Below are 19,640 nucleotides of genomic sequence, written 5' to 3'. Positions count from 1 at the left end.
GCCATTGATATGTTTTATTTTTCTCTGTAAACTCGAGTCTCCCCTTTTATTAATATACCACAGGAAAGAAAGAGCCTACTTCTGTCATCCTTCCTTAAAGGAATTCACTATTACAGGCAAGGGGCATGCTTCCTCAGCCAACATCAAGAGCTTATCCATTCCCTTTCGTTACATTCCTACCACTCAAATAGCCCAGTCCAAGGTGTCCAATCACGTTATTACAGGTTTATTAGATTCCTGAAGCCCATTTTGCCATCTTAAGCTCTTTCAGCTCTGCCTCTCTGCACCCAAGGCAGGAGGAGAATACAGCCAAGGAAGGGTTATGCATTTCTTGCTCTGTTTTGTTCACTACCAAAATGGAAACTCTAAATTTTATCTCAGCTTTAACAAACCTTTGGTTACAGGAAGCACGGTAGTTCTAAAAGATTGACTTCCTCCGTTATGCCTTTCAGAGGCCCCAAAATATCAATTTTTTAAGTTACCCAACACACAAGATAAATATTTTAAGTACCATTTTATTTCCATCCAGGCCAAGGGACAATTTAGAAAAGGTTCTATTCTAAGTACATAGCCCAGGAAGTGTGGAAGGGAGTGTCGATGCTGTTATTTTGAAGTTAGCCTGTCAGTCATCATGATTGAAACATAACCCCGATGGCTTCCACAAGTGTAATAAAATGCTTCGCAAAAGGTTGCAGAATTGTAGGATGTAATAAAGTCTGCTTAGCTTCATTTCCAGTGCCGCAGAGTCCTAGAGAACGAGGCCCATTTCCTTATGCCTTGGGATTTGTTCAAGTTACTTTCATGCCTGGAAATGACAGAACATAAAAACAGACATTTGGTTAGAACCAATAGCATTTGGTGAGTTACGGCAATAAACAAAATGTTAGTTTGCTTACTGCTAATCTGTTAGATTGCCACTAACAATTTACGAGAAGCGATATAGACGTGGACAGAATATGTGAAATAGGTGGGTTCCAACCCTGCTGATGTCTGTACTCCCTAGATCCCCACATTTTCTGTGGCTTCCGTTTACACTCCATGCCCTAGAGGTCACCCCATGGTCTCTTAAGAATCTATCTTATGGACTCGAGTCTCACATACAAATGAAGCCAATTTAGACCTTTATTAATTAGGTAAGAATAGATTCTCAAGCATAGTTGTTCCCAGAATTACCTGGTGAGCTTGTTAAAAACACAGATTTCTCAACTCTGTCTCCCACATTCTGACTCAGCAGGTCTGGAGAGAGGCCCGAGAATCTCTGCTTTTTAATGAGCTCTCCGTAAGAATCTGAGATTTGGGGAATTATCGAGCTACTCTGTAACAGGCAGTATTAGCTTTGCTTCAAGCTAAGTTACCTTGAGGATTTGGGCTAGAACTAAAACAAATGATTTCCACTCATAAAATACGAAAGCTGGGGGGGGGGGGTCGTTAATCTTGGAAAGAAAAGAAAATCCCCAGATCATACAAATGCATTTCCTAGCCCTGGTATTCTCCTTCCACCCCAAAGGAGAACCTGTTGGAACCTTGGCTTCTGGGCCTTAATTATTGGTATCAGTAAATGGGAGTGGTTGGGAACTGGACAAGGGGAGGCTACCGGCTTGGAGGACATTGGGAAAGGCAGACAGCTCCAGGAAAGAGAAAATTAAACAGAAGGGGGAGGAAAGATGAGAATTCTCTGGGCTAGGGATCTTAATATTGAGGGAAGGTTGGAAGAAAGGGTGCTGGGAGATGTTTGGCGGAGCTACTGTGGGTGTGATACGGGAAGAGGTTTTGAGGAACTTTGTTGAGAAGCACAAATGGACTCCTTCTGTTTTCGAAAGACTTCTGTGTCGATTTACATTGCTTTTCACTTCCTGTTTGCTATTCCTATACTAAGTGGATGGCTCTGTGTACAACACTCCAGGCACCGATCTGGGAGGCTGAGCTGCAATGACTCTTTCTAGGGCCGGTGTGCGGTTCAAGGGCATGCCCAGTACCTGAGTGAGGAGACACTGGCACACAGAGAGTTTTTAGTGAGTCTAACATTATGCTTGTTCTAGAAGGACATAACAAGATGCTTGTTCCAGAAGGACATAACAAGATCGGAGAGCAGAGGGCAGGCAGGGTATCCCTTGGGAATCATATCTGGTCCCTTCCAGGACCCAGAACATAGAAGCCTAGCCACTTCTGCTTTAGCCTTCACATTTGAGCTTAGACTCCACTGCCTCTCCCCCACCTCACATCTACAAATGTCTGTAAGCAAGGGGTGGAAAGTGGGGTATATCTACCAGTCAGTTTGCAGCCCCACCCCACCCCCAGAGATGGGGACCTGTCTCATCTCTATATGACATTGAGACTGTTCTCTATTGTACCCAGCACCACCCATCTTGTCTGGACATACAGGTCATCTCCCGATCATTCATCATTTTCTTTGGCCTTGAACAATTATTGACTTTGAGTCAGAGGCACCTGTGCAGGCCTGAAAATGGATGTGCCCTTTCTTTTCCTCCGCCTCATCTGTCTAGGGCAGATTTATGTCCTAGGAGAAGTTTCCCTCGGTTTTATTTTTGGTCTTTTGAACGTCGTGGCCCCGTGTTATTTGCCGCACCCGCCCGCCCCGACACCAGCCCTGTAATTTCTGAATTTCCATGGAAGCCTCTATCTGTACAGCAGCAGGCTTTCCTTCAGTCGAATGACAATGACAGTGCTTCTGTGGCACATCCCTCACGCAGCTCTGGCATGCAAACTGTCGGCCTCGCTTCTGAAGGCCTGGGTGCAGCAGTTCCTTTTCTCCAACCAGCCCAGAAGCTGGTGGGCAGCAGCGTCTGCTTCTCGAGGCCGAGCACGGTGAGGGACCGTGTGGGGCTCTGAGGAGCCCTGGGTCTGAAGTCCACCCGGCCTCGTGACCCACCGCCTGTGTGCGTGCAGGTGCTGCGAGGCCTGTGGCTGCGGCTGGGGTGAGGCTGCAGGGGTCAAGGCCCACAAGCCCTTGGAGCAGAGCCCCGCACCCTGTAAGCACTCACTAATGTTAGCCCCTGCTCTTGTCACCACCGCGATGCTTTTTCCCCCTCTGCATCACACTGCCCGTCACAGCAAGTGAAAGTCAGAGCTTAGCGATGCAGCAAGAGATTCAGTGTTATCTGGGGAGAGGGCGCACCTGGGCAAGGTGTTCATCTTCCCATCTTCTGCTTGGATGTCAGATCGTGCCCCTAGCTCTCTTCCATAGCACCTTGAGACAGTGGTGGTTTTTCAGTGCTACTTGGGTATATCAACAAATGTATTTACTGACGTATGAGTGAGACCCCGAGGGAGGTGCAAAGAGGCAAAAGGTGGTGTCCTCAAGGTGCCACTGGCCCCTGTGGGGAGACGCTTCACACAGGATGTGGCAAGGTGAGAGAGAAACTGGGTGCCAGGAAACCAGTCCAAGAAAACGTGGCCTCCTGGAGCTTCAAGAACAAAGAGCATGGGCCCAGAATGTGTGAAGTTTGCCCCATTGCCATGAACAGGTGCTTTTCTTCTTTTCTTTTTTCTTTTCTTTTCTTTCTTTCTTTCTTTCTTTCTTTCTTTCTTTTTTTTTTTTTTTTAGATTTTATTTACTTATTCATGAGAGACACACAGAGAGAGAGGCAGAGGGAGAAGCAGGCTCCATGCAGGGAGCCCGATGCGGGACTCAATCCTGGGTCTCCAGGATCAGGCCCTGGGCTGAAGGCGGTGCTAAACCGCTGAGCCACCCCGGTTGCCCCAAACGGGTGCTTTTCAAATACTTCTATGTCTCTAATCTAGTGGCAGATGAATGGAGGATGACCCATCCCCTGGCCAGGCGGTGCTTGAGAAATACCAGTGTGTTCTGGAGTTCCTATCAGAGGTTTGTTTTGCAGGGTAGGGAGTGAAGGCAGAAGGGACACGCCGTGACCCTGGACTGCAGAAGAGATTTTTGGAAAGGAAGGCTTCGAGTCCGTTAGGAAAATAAAAACATCTAATAGGGAAGGATTCAGTTTTGAATAATATTGGCCGTGGGGTGTGTGCTGTAATCGTCTTGTCTGTCTCTCCCTGGATGCTTCAGGCAAGTCTTTTAAGTCGATTTGCATTTTGTTGTCTTGCTTTAGTGAGTACAGGGAGAAGCAGGGGTACCAAAGGAGTCCCCCCAAGCAGGTGAGAAGTCACGCCGACTTCTTCTCCTTGAATGTACAGGTGTCATCGTGCCCCATAAAGTCATTCTCCACAAAACAGGAGCAGAGTCCTCTGTTTTCAACAGATCCAGCCAACCTCTGCATGCATTCAAGCCAACATCTTTTTAATAGTGTGTCAGTGAAGGAGGCTTCTACCTCTTATCCTGTACCCCACCCCCCCACCGCCTCTTCTCTGATAGGCCCGAAGGAGGAGTTTGCACTTTGAAGCTAAGAAAATGGATCACCATCTCTCTCTTCTGTAGGTGAACCTGGAAGGGAGCTGGCCACCGTCAATCTAACTGACAATGCAATGCAAAAGGAACATTCAAGCCCACACACACTCAACACACCTTCCCCTTCTGTTTCTTGAAGGTTAAGTTTCTCAACTTGGCTATTCATTGGAATCACCTGGAGAGGTCTAAAAAAATGACCTGCCTTCATCCTACCCCCCAAGATTCTGATCTAATGGGTCTGAAGTGTGGCTTACACCTCTCAGGTGGCAGAGGTCGGTGGCAGGGGCAGGAATCACTGAATGTGAAAGCCAAGAGCTCCAACCCTGTCTCTGTTTTTGTTTTGTTTTGTTTTCAATTTTATTTATTCATGACAGAGAGAGAGGCAGAGACATAGGCAGAGGAAGAAGCAGGCTCCCCTGGGGAGCCTGATGCAGGACTTGATCCCACCCTGAGCTGAAGGCAGACCTCAACCACTGAGCCACCCAGGCATCCCAACCCTGTCTCCTTTTTGATTCAGCGCCAAAGTGTACTCCCAATAAAATGCTCCAGCTGCCCCAAAGTAATTCAGGTGCTGGAGACAAATTTTGGTAGGTTTCAGATGCAAATGTCCAACTTCTAGTAGGGTTGCCTGTCTTCTGTGGTTCAGCAGAGCCACACATACCAGGCAAGTGTTGTCCTGCAAAGATAGTACTTCCTACCCATAAGGTTAAGTAAAAATCACCTGTTTTGCATCCATACAAGAGATGTCACAGGTGGCGCCGCCTTCAGCTTGGGTCGTGATCCTGGAGACCCAGGATTGAGTCCCATGGCAGGCTCCCTGCATGGAGCCTGCTTCTCCCTCTGCCTGTGTCTCTGCCTCTCTCTCTCTCTCTCTCTCTCTCTCTCTCTCTCTCTCTCTCTCTCCCTGTGTGTGTGTCTCATGAATAAACAAAATCTTAAAAAAAAAAAAAAGTGGTTTTAAGTCACAGTGATCGCACTCACCAGTGACACAAAATCTTGAGACACGAATCTAAAATTCTTCTGTAACAGCTCTTCTTTTAAAACTCAGAGTTCCTAGCAGGCTAGAGATAGAGGGAGGTGGCCATGGAAAGCCATTCCGCTCACATGGAAAACAAGAGGGCCAATTTCCTACGGGCAGGCACCTCTGACCTCTGCTTTTCAGCTTTTTCTTAATAAACTGGTCTCTGAAATTGGATGACAAAAGCTGCTGGTGGCGACCTCTTAGAGTGAGTGGGGAAAGGAGGAGCTGGGGGAGAAATGGCAGGGGACAGAGAGCCACTGTGATGAGTAACTCTGAGGCGACGCAATCCTCCTTCCATCTAGAGCTGGGAGGGGTCACCCCGAAGCACAGAGGCCAGACACCGAGTGGTGAGAGGACACACTTGAGAGAGCAGGGCGACCTTGTGCCAAGTTTCCTAACTCAAAGCCATTCCGCTGTGCTGGGCCACGCACGCTGATTAACACCACAGCGTCCTCTGATGAGAAAGTGTCCACTCAGGGCCTCTGAGGCCCCCCCGGTGCCCAGTCCCGACTTCGCGCATCCTCGAGGGCACGGAGCGCAGCTCTGGCCCCGCTCAGGAGGGGAGATGCCATGTGCCGCTCTGCAGCAGCGTTGGGGCTCACCCGGTGGCTGTCCTTTATGGAGTGGCCACAGCCTCGGCATTGTCAGTTTTCTCTTTGAAGGGATAAATCAAACACTAAGAACAGCAAACACACAAGAAAGATGATGCCCAAGCTTGTAGCTGTGAGTGATTTACGGAGACCCTGCAGGGCTTAGCGCTTCCTTTATCCCACTGTCTCCTGACAAGTGAAGCTGCGAAGCCTTTGAGGCTTGAGGGGGGGACTTAGGAAGAGCAGAGCAAACCCACTCCCGATGAATTCATGGTACCCCTTGAGCGTTTCCTGGTTGCCCACTTGAAACCAGTAAGGTCTCTGTCTTCCACGTATGTCCCTCTTACACCCCCTTCCCTGTATCTGTACCCAGCAAAGACCCTCCTTAAAAGGCTTTCTCGTTCTGCAGGAGCTTATGAAGAACAGGCTTTATTTGTCTCTAAATCTTCAGCTCATATTACTTTTCCCCGAGACTCAGTCGAAATGAAAAAGGATTACTTTATATTTACTTGCGTCTTTCGTGAGAGAAACTAATTTTGAGAAAGAAAGTCCCTACAATGTGAAATACTTTCCCTTCTTCCCGACTCTCCAAAGGGGCAAAAGGAAAGCGAAAAGGTATACATGCTTTGTCATTTACTTTGTCTGACAGCTTCTTCTTATCATGCTTTTGAGGGTGACCTTCCTCCCGCATATTCCTTCGCTCTACTTGTGCTCTCCTGTTGTAATAGAATTTTGGAGCCAAGTATGGAGCAGGCTACCTTTGATAATTAATGGCTCTGCGAGTCTGCTGAGTGTGTTATTTAATTAATGGCACTTGTGTCTGGAGTGTGTACAACTCTGTGGTTGAATAAAAGGTGTATTTGCTGAGGGATTATAGACAAATACTCAAGGATCGTCACATTGAGAATTTGTCAGGGTTCAGCACATTAAACAGCCTAATGGGGTTATTATATTTTTTGTTCTCTGCCATTTAAAAGGTACTGAAGTTGGTATAACTCTGTCCTTTTTGCCTTGCATGTGAGTTTAGATTACAATCCAAAAAAATCCTTAGGCTAATGGATAAAAATCTATAACTTGGGGCAGGGCCTTGCATCAAAAACAAAAAGATGGGATCTTGAAGGCTCTAGAGTATGAAAGTGACAGTTAGTAAGTTCCACTTTGCTTTGATGACTCACAAAGAGACTAACCTGAATTACATTCAAGTTCTGCTTGGGACCAAAAGATCAAAGGTTGAAAACTGGCAAGAAAACACCGCTGAAGGCTGCTGGGAACACAGAATATTTCACACTACCCTGCTTTTTCTGAGATTCTTTCTCACACCTAGAATGAGATGCAGATGAAAAGACAGAGATGAACACATCTGTGCAGAGATATCCAAAGTCCATTCAGGGAACTCTCTATGGAGTTATCTCTATGGGTGTTCAGATAGAGACTCAATAGGAAGGGTCTGGTTTTAAGCTTTTATTGTCACTCTCTGCCTGGACATGTTATATTTGCTCTCTGGACCACTGTTTCTGTCTTTGTAAAATAGTAGATAGACTCCCTTCCAGCCCAAAGATGCTCAGAATGCTTTTCTCAGTAGGGACATGGAAGTTGACTCTCCCACTGATAGAAGAGATAGTGAACGCTCACTTTAAGGACTCGAGGATTATTTTTTTCAGGAGGACACTCCTTGTTGGGCATATAAACGTGCCTGGCAAGAGGGCTAGAAGGCTCACACAATCTCCAAAGCTCAGCTAGATGGTCCAGGGGACAAGACTCAAGCCAGGATCCTGGCTTCTTCCTTGCTCCGTCCCATCAGAGGCCTCCTCACTCATGGCAGATAGTGAAAACAGAGGCACCCGCACACAAAGTTCAAGTGGAGCGAGGAGAGAGGTCCTGAAGGCTGTGCTCAGCAGGGGAAGCCATCTATCCCGATCATCTGCCAACCAGCTCTTGTGCTGAGGGGTGTACTTCTTATGTACAGAAACCTCATATAGTCTTCACCTCAGCCCCATGAGGTAGATATCATAACCCCAGTTTTCCAGCTGGGAAAGGGTCACACATAAGTGCAAGATTGGAACCAGATGTGCTTAATTCCAGAGCTCAATCTCTTTACAGCTGCAGTGGCCAATAGGGCATCTACTAGCCACACCCAACTAATGGCACTGAAAAATGTGACTTGAGATGTGCAGAAAGTAGAAAACAATGACTAGGTTTCAAAGATTCTAAAGAATATAAAATAGCTCAATCATTTCTTATATTTTTATATTATAAAGATCAATATTTGGATATATTGAGTTAAGCATTATTATATAAACTTATAAGTAATATAATAATTATTATAGTAATTATTATATTACTTAAAATTATTAAGTATTAATTTAATCAGTCCTTAATTTCCTAAATTTCCCTGCTGGGAAATTTAACATGATACATGTGGCTCACATTCTGTTCCTATGGGACAGCACTGCTCTGTGATAGTATCCTGGACTGAAGCTCTGGAGTGAGCACATAGTGAAACTGCCCAGGTGCAGGGAGACAGGGGGCTCTGCGAGCATCTCAAGAGTTAATTTAGTATTTAGTATTTGAGAACATGAGCTCTGGTTCAAGTTAGATCTGTGACTTATTTGCTGTGTAACCTTGATCAAGTTACTTTGCCTATTCATGCCTCAGTTCCATTACGTACAGAACGGGAACTTAACTCTATATCTACCTCGTAGAGTTGTTATGAGAACTCCGGATGATACAGGTAAGACACCTCTACAATCTAAAGAAATATCAGCAGGTAAGTTGAACACTTATGATACGCCAGGAGCTGTTCCAAGTGCTAGAGACAATGACCCTGTCCTTAGATTCTTACTTGCTAGTGGAGGATGCAGACAAGCAAATAAATCTATAATATGATGACAGAAGATGATGAACACTATTAAGAAAAATAAGAGAAGTTTAAGGGAAAGAAGGAAACAGGGCCACTACTTTAGACTGGGCACTTGGGGAAGGCCTTTTGGAGCAGGTGACATCTGATTAAATCCTGAATGGAGGGAGAAAAGGAAGGGATTTCAGGCAGAAGGGGACAAGTGGTGCCAGGGCCCCGACATGAGGGTATGTTTGATATGATCTGGTAACAGCAAGGAAGCAGGGAGGCTGGAAAAACAAGTGTAGGAGAGAGACATGGAAGATGAGATTGGATTTTATCTACGTCCTTTATTGTGGCCACCAAAACTTCTTGTGATTAGGCCCTGGCTGGCTTCCTCAAGTATGAAAGAGGGACATAAGCTAGCTTGCCATTTAAAGGAATTTCCTATTTTAACATGTTCATTCTTTTGTATGACCTTGGATAAGTTTGGGGGTATAGATATATATTTTAAGAGTCATAGCAAACACTTGACATATGATATGCTATATATAGAAGTTATATTTTTAACTGCAATATCACAAAAGCTTACCCAGAACGAGGGGAAGTTCTTAGACTTTACTGAAAATACTTTTCTTTTAAATTTTTGCACTACATTGCATTTCCATGGAGTCTCATTCTTTTAAAGGATTACAGAAATTAAAATTAAGCGCACACAAGATCTTCCACCTTAAAAGAAAAAAAAAAAAAACTGCCCGGATAGATAACAGATCCTCGAGAAGAGAGTAATAAAACAGAACTTTGATAGGGGTGTCAAAGATAAATGCTGATTTTACTACAGTAGGCATATTCCTTGTTCCAAGTTGATAACTCTGGAACCTGCAGGAGCCACCAGAGAGTGGATAAGAGAGGGGACAGAGTCCCGAGAGCAGCCCAGAGTTCTGCAATGCCAAGATGGGCCTGTGAGAAAGCTTCCTTTTCCTAAAGCTAAAACTCTGGCTTATCATTTCTAATTAAAAAATGATTCAAGCAATATCATCGGCTTTCACTTCTTCAAAGCAATAGCACACCGTCAGTTTGCAGCTTAGAATGCCAACAGTTCTAAACTTTTTGTGGGCCTCATTGGAACAAGATATAGAACTTTAGCAGAGAGAAAATTGCTATGAACATCTAATTACATTCAAAGCCATTTTTACCTGTCTTAAAGGAATGGAAATGATCTGCCAGTTTTTATAGACCTTCTTGACCTAAAGATATCTGCTGGCGGAAAGAGAATCCTCAATTGGGTTCTTTTAATGCTTTAATTATTACATGATCTATCATTTACGCACTGACTCACACACTTTGAAAAATCCCTTAAATACGCATTAAAATTGATTGGCTAATCCTCGACCGTGGGGTGGCTCTTGGAGGGCATGTAATTGTGTATGGGCGTGAGCGGGAGTTAGACACAATTGACACGGAGTCAACTGCTTTATGGTGGGATAAGGTGGAGAAATCAATTTGGTCACAGGTACTGTTGACATTGTACCACGAACTTGCACAGAATTCAGTCATATACTTCCGTGTTCTTAATTGAGTCTTATTGTTTCGGATTGACTGTCTGTTCCTCCAGGGCAGGAACTGATAGGATGCTTCACCTACTCGGCCTCAATGTTTGGCTCAAAATGGGATCTTAGGCAGCCCAGGAGGCTCAGTGGTTTAGCGCCTGCCTTTGGCCCAGGGCCTGATCCTGGAGACCCAGGATCAAGTCCCATGTTGGGCTTCCCTGCATGGATCCTGCTTCTCCCTCTGCCTGTGCCTGTGCCTTGCCCCTCCCCCTCTGTCTCTCATGAATAAATAAAATCTTAAAAAAAAAACACCAAAAAATAGGATCTCAATAAATAGCTGGTGATTGAGTCCTAGACCCTTAAGGTTAAGAAGGTCCTCTAGGAAGCAAGTAGTCTATGCCCTTGTGGTAGCCAGGACTCTGATGGCAAGTAAGGAAACCCCAGTTCAAATGAGCCTCTGAGGAAAAGTGACATAATTACTGACTTTTTAACTGTGAAGAGTGGGCTGGATGTAGGAATTCATCCCCCCTCTTTATCTTTTCGTCTCACTTCTCTCTGGGGGCTTCTCCTGCATTAGACTTCTCCAATGATCTGGATGACTGCCAATAGTCTCAAATATGCATCATCCCTTCAAGGGCTTCTCTATGTCCATACACAGAATGGTAGAGAAGGACGTTAATAAACTGAGTGGGCATGGCCTGTGGATGAGATTGGCAGCTCCAAATTCAAATGTCTGCTACGTCCCATCCTATTTTCTGCTTGAATTTCTCAGCTAGCTTTTCAGTGTTTTGAAATCCAAGAATTAATTTCAGATTCTAAATCCCCATCTTTAGAGGAAAGGGTCTTGAATAGAGCTGTTGGGAGTCCTCAATGATCCCAAGAATGCAACATTTAATGCATTATGGTCCAAGGTTGATTAGTTTTGATTCACTCCTAGTCATTGAATGTAGTTTTAGCTTTTGGGAAAATATTCAATCTGTAACTATGGTTGCATAGATAAATAGGGGGCAGTACTGTCTCTTTAGTGGGGTCACGACAAGTGGATAAAGTGACCAAAGCCCCTAGCACAGAAATTACCAAATTCTGGCTCCTTTCCTGAAACTAGCAAAGAAGCAAAAACAAGTGGTATCTTAAGCCTCAGCTTCACTGTGTAATTCTTGCTGTCAATTATCTAGAGTTTAAGCAGGAGAGGATGTCTCTAAACAGAAACCTACCAATTTTAGTGTGAAAGGAAGTGTGTGCTCCCAAGTCAAACTGCCTGCCCTTAAATCCTGGCTCTCCACCTAACCCTGAGAGTCCTTGGGCAAGTCCCATAGTGGCTGTAAGCCTCAGTTTCCACATCTGAAAAATAGGGCAACACCCTAGGGTTGCTGTGATTTAACTGACATAAAGCCTGTAAAGTGCTTGGTATACCTTGTCCATAATAAGTGCTCCATGAGTGGTACCATTAAGAATCATTAATAATAAAGTGTCCTCTCTATGGTGATCTCCATTACTCCTGAAAAATGATCTTGTTGGCCAGTGTGGCCTCTTAAAGTCAGGGAGGATGGCCAAGAGGAAGAGAATAGACTCTCTGATGTAGGAGCAGAGTGTAAAGATTATATGCAATGATTATTCTTTTTCATTTAAGCTTATTGTGGAATAATTGATTATCCATTGACTATCCAGCCAGCAATTAGACCTTCCTTTAAAGTCAGTCTCTTCCTTCCTTTTCTTTTGTCCTTAAAGATTTTTATTTATTTGATTTATTTTTAGCCCTTTTTAGGGTGAAATATAACACAGACAAGTGCAGAAGATAATTATACACATGTGTGCTATACATACAGACACACACAAAAATATGCATATATACATACACGGCTTATAGAATTAATAAAAAACAAACACACATCTGGCCACTGGAGATGGCAAGGAGTAGAACTTTGCCTCTACCCTTCCCCCACCACATTTCCCATCTCAATAACTATTCCTTTGTTGCTTCCCCCAAAAGGTAACCACTGGACTGATTTAATGGTGATTGCTTCCTTGCTTTCCCTTATAATTTTACCTTCTGTCTAAGTGTATCTCTAAACACCATAATTTAGTTGTGCCTGTTTTTGAACTTTACGCAAATGCAATCATGCAGTGTGTGTTCTTTTGTGTTTCTGTTGTTCCATATTCTTGCAAACACTTGATATCCTCAGGCTTGTAAACTTTTGACTATTGTGGTGGATATATAGTTATAGTTCATTGTGTTTTAAGTTGACATTTCCTGATACCTAAAGATCATTGTCCATTTTGATACCTTGCCAAAGTGCCTGTTTAAATCTTTTTGTATTTTCTGTTGGGCCATTGGCTTTTTCTTAATGATTTGTAAGGCATGTGTGTGTGTTTTCCTTAAAAAAATCTTCTGGGTACTGGCCCTTTGTTGGATATGTATGTAGCATATACCTTTCCGCACTCTGTGTCTTGCTTTTCCTCTCTCTCAACATTGTCTTTTGATAAACAGAATTTCTTAATTTAAATTTAGTCCAATTTATCAATCTTGTTTTTATGGTAATGCTTTTCATGTCCTATTTAAAAAGTCTTTATAACAGGATCATGAAGATATATATTATCTCTTAAATGCTTTATTGTTTTACATTTCACATCTTGAATTATAGCTCAGCTGGAACTGACTTTAGCAGAAGGTATGAGGTAGGGTATAGTTTCATTGGTTTTCTACATGGATATTCAATTTTCCCAGAGCCTTTTACTAGAAAGATTTTGTGTTCCCCATAGCTCTGTAACTTTATTTTAATCATGAATCAATGGGACACCTGGGTGGCTCAGCGGTTTAGTGCCGGCCTTTGGCCCAGGATGTGATCCTGGAGACCCGGGATTGAGTCCCACATTGGTCTCCCTGCATGGAGCCTACTTCTCCCTCTGCCTATATCTCTGCCTCTCTCTCTCTCTCTTTCTGTGTGTGTGTGTCTCTCATGAATAAATAAATTTTAAAAAATCATGAATCAACTACTCACGTATGCCTCGATTTGGGCTCTGTATTTTATTTCATTAGTCTACTTATCCTTGTCCTGATACCATGCTCTCTTAACTTTGTAGCCTTGTAGTAAGTCGATATCCTATAGAGTAAGACCATTTATATCTTTGTCTTATTTTTTAATAGTCTCTGGCTACATTTCCATAAGAATTAACTTATAAATTTCACCACCACCACCACCACCACCACCAAAATATACTATGGTAATTTTGATCTGATCTGCATTGAATTTACAGGTAAATTTGAGAAGAGTTGAGTCTTTATGAAATTGAGTCATTCATCTATTTCCTCTTGAATGCCTCTTTCTAATACATTATAGATTTTGTTTTGTTTTGTTTTGTTTTGTTTTGTTTTTGTCTAGAAGCTTACGTATCTTTAATTATTCCTAGGCATTTGATTTCTGATGTTAATGTGGGTATCCCCTGATTTTGAAAATTCACTTCCACACTTTACTTTTACAAAAGACCTACATTAGTACCTGTTTTTGCTAACAGAAAGAAATCTGAATTGGATTTGTGCTTTTATGAAAAAGAAGAAAAGCAAAAACAGCATTCATCATATGTTTTGCAGTGAGTAGAGCCCCACCAAGCTCCTTCCCCAGCAACTACCCTTGGCATCAAGCCACCATAGTCATGACCTCTATCTGTGAACATCTGTGTTTTATCTCCATTTATTTTGTTCATCCATTAGCAAGATGTATCCTGAAGTATCAGAAAAGCCTAAAAGAGGTTATTTTGGGGTCTGGAAATGCTCAAAAAATTTTCCATATAAGTTAATGGTAATTGCTTCTTTATACCCTTCTGGCTTACAAAAGGTTTCAAAAAAACACTCTACTCTGAGATAGTGGTGGGGAAACCTATATAAGCTAACTTTGATTTTTTTTTTTTTTCATTTTCTAACTATGTGGCTGTTATGGACTGAATGATTGTGTCCTCCCAAACTCATATGTTGAAGCTCTACATTTCCTTGTGATAATAATAGGAGGTAGGGTCCTTGGAGGGTAATTAGAGTTAGATGAGGTCATGAGAGTGGAGGACCCCCATAATGGGATTAGCATAATAAGAGTAAAAAACTAAAACTTGCTCTCTCTGCTCCACATGAGGACACAGTGAGAAGGTAGCGATCTACAAGCTAGGAAGAGGGTTCTCAGCAGAACCTGACCATGTTGGCACCCTGATCTTGGACTTCAAGGCTCTAGAGCTGTGAGAAATAAATTTTTATTGGTTAAGCCACCCAGTCTTTGATATTTTGTTATGGAAGCCCATGCTAAGATAGTGGCCAATAGAGAAATAAAAAGCTTACATATATTGATCTTAAATTCAGAGGCCTTGCTAAGTTTACTCATTAATTCTAATTCTTTCTCAGCAGATTCTTTTGTGCTTTCTGTATACATCATACTGTCTACAAATAATGCCTGGTTTATTCCTACATTTCAAATCCTTCTACTTTTGGTTTATTATTCTTGCCTTACTATACTAGCCAGGACCTTGAGCACATTGTGAAATAGCAAGGCTAATAGTGAATATTCTCATCTCATTTACAATATCAGGTAAACAGTGTTGAACATTTGTTTCACCCTTAAGTACAAATTCCCTTCTAGTTTTAGTGTCCTGGAACTTCTACATTTATTAAGTTGAATGTTGAATTTGATCAATATATTTCCTTGCATCTAATGAGATGATCCTAACATCTGTCTTTTAGTCTAGTGAAAGACAATGCTTGATAGTCTAACGTGAAATCATATTGCATTGGTCATAATGTATTCCCCTGTCACTGATTGTACATTCACACATACACAATCTGCCTCCCTATCTGATAGGTTTTAGGGCGTCAGTATCTGTATTTCCATGTGCAATTAGTCTATTGAGTTCCTTTCTGTTATGTTCTTGTCATGTTCATGTGCAAGAAGGCAACTTATACAACAAATTGAGAAGGGAAGAATTTCTTTCTCTTTTTAAAATTTTTCTGGCAGTATTTGTTCCATCATTATAATGATAACAATCTTATTCAGATTCTTGTTTCTTTCTTAATTGCATGCTAGAATGCGCAGTAAAGTTACCTGGGTCTGATGCTATCGTGAGAAGCATTGTAATTCAGGTTTCATTTCTTTAGTAGTTATCAAATTTTTCTTACTTTCTTTTTTCTTTGTGTCAGTTTAGGTAAAATGTATTTTTTCTAGAAACCTACAAATTTCACCCCAATTTTCAAATTTATTGATCTAAAATTATATGTTCTTTTCCTTTTTTAATGGCTGCAATATTCAGATAGGCATTTAGCATATTACTGCTGTCAGCTTTTATTTTCTCCCAATAAATGCATACAAGTCATAACTATAAGCAAGTTACTCTCTAAACATATGTTTAGTTGCATACACAAGTTTTAGTTTTCTTCCTTAGGTTCAAAATTATTTCTAATTTCTATTGATTCCTTTTTTAAGAATTCCTTTTGGATGAGTCTGCTAGTGATGAATTCTTTCAGCCTGTCAGAAAATGTGTTTGTTTCACTTTTATTCTAAATTAATATGTTAACTGGGTAGTTTATTTTCCTTCAGTTCTTTAAAGATGTCATTCCTTGGGGCACCTGGGTGGTACAGTCAGTTAAGCATTGGACTCTTGGTTTCGGCTCAGGTCCTAATCTCAGGATCATGGGATTGAGCCCCAAGTCTGCTTACTCCTTTTCCCTACATCCTTTCTCTCTCTCTCTCTCTCTCTCTCTCTCTCTCTCTCTCTCTCTCACACACACACACATCAACCAACCAACCAACCAACCAACCAACCAACCAACCAACCAATCAATAAGATGTCATTCCATGGTCTTGTGATTTTTTGGTTTTTTTGTTGCTGTTGTTGTTGCCTTTAGTCTCTTGGTCTATTACTCCTTTGAATATGAGGTTTCTCTACCCCAACCATTAAATCTTAGACTTACTCTTTGCCTTTCTGCAATTTTACCATGATACATTCAGGTATGGATGCTTCACCTCCTCCTCTGGGGTTGTGTTCTTGAATTTTGGATTGGTGGCTTTTGCCAGTTTTGAAAAATTCACAGCATTATCTCTTTAAACATATCTTGCACTGGAATGGTTTTGGAATTGTGAATAAATATCTTTTAGGCTTTCTCATTGTATTTTATATTTTCCAACCTCTCTTATATTTTCCCCCACTATTCATCTCTTCCTAGTTCATTATGAATATTTTCACATGGCACTTCTCTAATTTAGCAACTCTCCTTTTGCTGTTAAACTCATTCCTTAGGTTATTGTATTTTTCTGCTCTAGAATTTCTATTTGGTTCTTTTTCAGACCATCTATCATCTCACTTTCTTGTAGATTCTAGCTCTCTGATGATTTAAAAAAAATATTTTCTACCTAGAAACAAGTAAAATATAGTTATTTTAATGACTATGTCTTATCATTCCAATTTTAGGTATCCTATGATTCTAATCTTATTTGTGTTGATTTGTCTCTGCATATGCTATAGGGTATATACACATTCATGTGTTGGGCATTTAAAGAAAATTATTTGTAAAAATAACTTAAGATCTTGGATAGCATTATTTTCTTCCAGGGATGATTTTTTTTCTTTGCTTCTGCCAGGCACCTAATATGACTAGCAATTTCGGATCTTACATTTCCAAAACTGAAACTTTCTCAGTTGCCTAGATGATTTGAAATTGGGCTGCATTTGGTAGCAGGGCTGGCTTATATCTGGATCATTCTTTTTCCAAGGATATCACTTTTCCAGGATTTTGCATTCCTTCCCAGGTATGGAGATTTAGAAAGTGATCTACCACTGGAAACCCAGATTTTATTGTTTTAGTTCCATCTGCCTCTGCAAAGACACAAATGGCCTCAGTGGAGAAGGAGGCACACATGCTAGGGTCCTCTCTCTGGATTTCTGGCTGCTCTTGGATCTTGACCTTTTAATCCCTTGCTGCCTTGTTACCTTTAACAGATGTTTGTGTATATTCTGAACAATTTTTCCTAGTTGAACACAGTGGAATATCTAATTCAAATTATTTGGTCTGTTAGTAATAGGAGTAGAAGTCATTCTTCTTCTTTTCTCTTTTGGTGGTCTGAAAATATCCTGCCCTCCAGGTTTTATTCTTTAATTATTGTTTAAACTAATTCATCATAACCTGAACATTTCCATAATTTATCGTCTTTAAAATATCATGGAAATCATAAGGAAAATAATGACTCTACATATTGGCATAAATAATGGACACTCACAGTCTCCATAGCTCACCATTCATGATAAATTGGAGGTAGTTGAACATACTGAAATGTTTTTTGTATCCTCAGAGAAGTATTAAATCTAGAGGGAGCACAATTTAGAGCTGTTTTTGCTAGTGTATTTCCTAGCTGTTACTTTGCATTATTCTCATAAAAACCCTAGGATATAATTAAAATGCTTTCCACCATAGTAATTCAGACAGAGGAAAAGTAAAGCACAAAAGAGTGATATGTCCAAGTCCACAGAGTAAGTTTAGTGGCAATGCTGATACGGAGCCAGCTTAAATTATTTAAGACATTTCCACTAAGAGTAAAAAACAAAATGGCAGATAATCTAGAGATTATTCTTAAGAAACTGAAAATTATCTTTTTATACTTTGATTTGGTGGTGAATATGCCTAGCGCTTAGGACAAGTGATTAAAAATATTTTTTCTTTTTTTGGTGGAGGAGGGCTGGAACATAATTTTTACAGAACCATTGTGTTCACCTTACCAGTCCTTTCTTTTCAAAACACATTCTAGAAAGTTCTGTGTGAAGCTCCACACAATCATTTTCTTTAGAAGAGGTATTATCTGCTACCCGACTTTCCCTTGATTCCGGATTATCTACATGAGGCTGTAGTAGGAGAAACAAGACTTGCCCTGTGACAGGGTTGCAAAATGGTAATAGTGAACCAAAATACGTCAGTGCATTGGGATCTGGGCAGGGCACGGAGTGGTGGCAGGTATCTATCCCTTCAGTGAGCCGGCCACAAGAAAGTGAAGGAGAGTTCCCAAGATGACTTCCCAGCACTCTCTTTCCCTGTCTCCATGGCTCCTATTCTCTCCAAAAAGTATGTTCTACCTCAGTTATCCTTAAAGGAGGAAAGAGGAAGAAGAGGGGACATATTACATAGAATTGGGCTGGGGGTCTAATTTTACTAGCACCATTGAGAAAAGTGGCCCCAATAGGGTATTTTAATTTACATTGAGTTTAATGTTCTTTAGTGTTCTTTCCTTAGTTCCTATCCTCTCTTTTCTCCATATTTTGGATTTTACTTTAATAAAGAAGACACAGGGATACCTGCGTGGCTCAGCGGCTGAGTGTCTGGGATCACGCCTTTGGTTCAGGGCATGATTCCAGTTCAGAATCCCTGTGAGGAGCCTGCTTCTCCCTCTGCCTGTGTCTCTGCCTCTCTCTGGGTCTCTCATGAGTAAATAAATAAAATCTTAAAAAAACAAAAATAAAGAAGACACAATCTCCATTGTTTACCACTCATGATAAATTAGAAGCAGTAGACCATATTGCATTATCTTTTGGATCATCAGAAAAGTATTAACACCAAAAGGAGTACAATTTAGAACTGCTTTTTCTGGTGCATCCTGATTGGTGGGGCTCCTAACTTGACTGATATCCTTGGAAGTCAAAATAATGGAAGACTTCTTATATAAGAGGTGGCTTAGGGACATACTAGGCATAGAATGGAGTAAATTGTATAAATGTTATTACAAAATGATAGGTCAAAGATTCTTAATATGAATTTTATACCTTCCTTCATATTAACCTCCCATGATCTCTAGGCGAGTCTTTTTTCCCATCCTCCTTTCTGACAGAGACAAAATGAGAATAGTGGAAGGAGAACACCACACAGAGTGAGGAGAAGCAAGCAGAGAAAGGAAAAAAAAAGTCTTGGGAGTGGAGAAAAATTGTTTGGAAAGTTTCTGCAAGAGTGTACAGACTGATGTGTGATACATTATCCATTTCTGGAGATGAGATGAGGATGATGATGAGGATCTTGAGGATGATAATGATAAGGCTTTGTTGCATTATCATTCTGTAAGATGCAATTAAAAGTTATTTCCGGCATTTGGATTACGCTTTTCTGAAAAGAACTCTGTGCGGAGGGTTCATGTCATCCAAAGATTCATAAGGGTTAACATTAACCATGGGACACTAACATTTTTGCTATCACTTGAACTAAATCCCAATAGAAGACTTCTGTAGATTTGTTAGTCATCAATGGCCTGTGGAA

The 19,640-nt window shown here is 41.5% G+C and overlaps 1 protein-coding gene across 2 annotated transcripts in view; it reads right to left on the bottom strand.

Annotated features, from left to right (window-relative positions):
• Window positions 1–499: 499 nt before the first annotated feature.
• FHIT (fragile histidine triad diadenosine triphosphatase) overlaps window positions 500–19,640 on the bottom strand; it is a 1,445,250-nt gene continuing 1,426,109 nt past the window's right edge. For both annotated transcript variants that reach the window (NM_001308549.1, NM_001142257.1), the window contains one exon: window positions 500–805. The gene's annotated coding sequence lies outside the window, so the exon portion shown is untranslated. The remainder of the gene's footprint in view (window positions 806–19,640) is intronic.

The sequence above is a fragment of the Canis lupus genome, chromosome 20 (genome assembly GCF_011100685.1).
Source record: "Canis lupus familiaris isolate Mischka breed German Shepherd chromosome 20, alternate assembly UU_Cfam_GSD_1.0, whole genome shotgun sequence".
Lineage (NCBI taxonomy): Eukaryota > Metazoa > Chordata > Mammalia > Carnivora > Canidae > Canis > Canis lupus.
The sequence above is the reverse complement of the archived record's forward strand: the minus strand, read 5'-3'. Positions and strand labels throughout refer to the sequence as shown.